The sequence below is a fragment of the Trypanosoma equiperdum genome (genome assembly GCF_001457755.1).
Source record: "Trypanosoma equiperdum strain OVI genome assembly, contig: ctg_1711, whole genome shotgun sequence".
NCBI classification, from domain to species: Eukaryota; Euglenozoa; class Kinetoplastea; order Trypanosomatida; family Trypanosomatidae; genus Trypanosoma; species Trypanosoma equiperdum.
The window spans coordinates 38,441-38,721 of record NW_027123740.1 but is presented as its reverse complement, the minus strand read 5'-3'; positions in this window follow the sequence as shown (position 1 = coordinate 38,721).

Genomic DNA, 281 nt, shown 5'->3' with positions numbered 1-281 from the left:
AAAAAAAAACATTGTGGTCAATGTTTATAAATATTGACATCACAACTACTTCCTTGTAACTATTACTTGTACGACGCGCTCCTACCTAATACCAGAAGAAGAGTAAATAAAAAACAAAAAGTAAAAAATAGATGCACAAGATTCACACATCACGGATTTGTAGCCTCAACGGAAGGGGGGTCCCGCTGCAGCTTTTTTTTTTTCGTATCCTCCATACACAAACTACATTTTTACGGGTGTTGTTAAATTTTTTTCAAGTCACGTTCTGCCGCTTTCTGTTT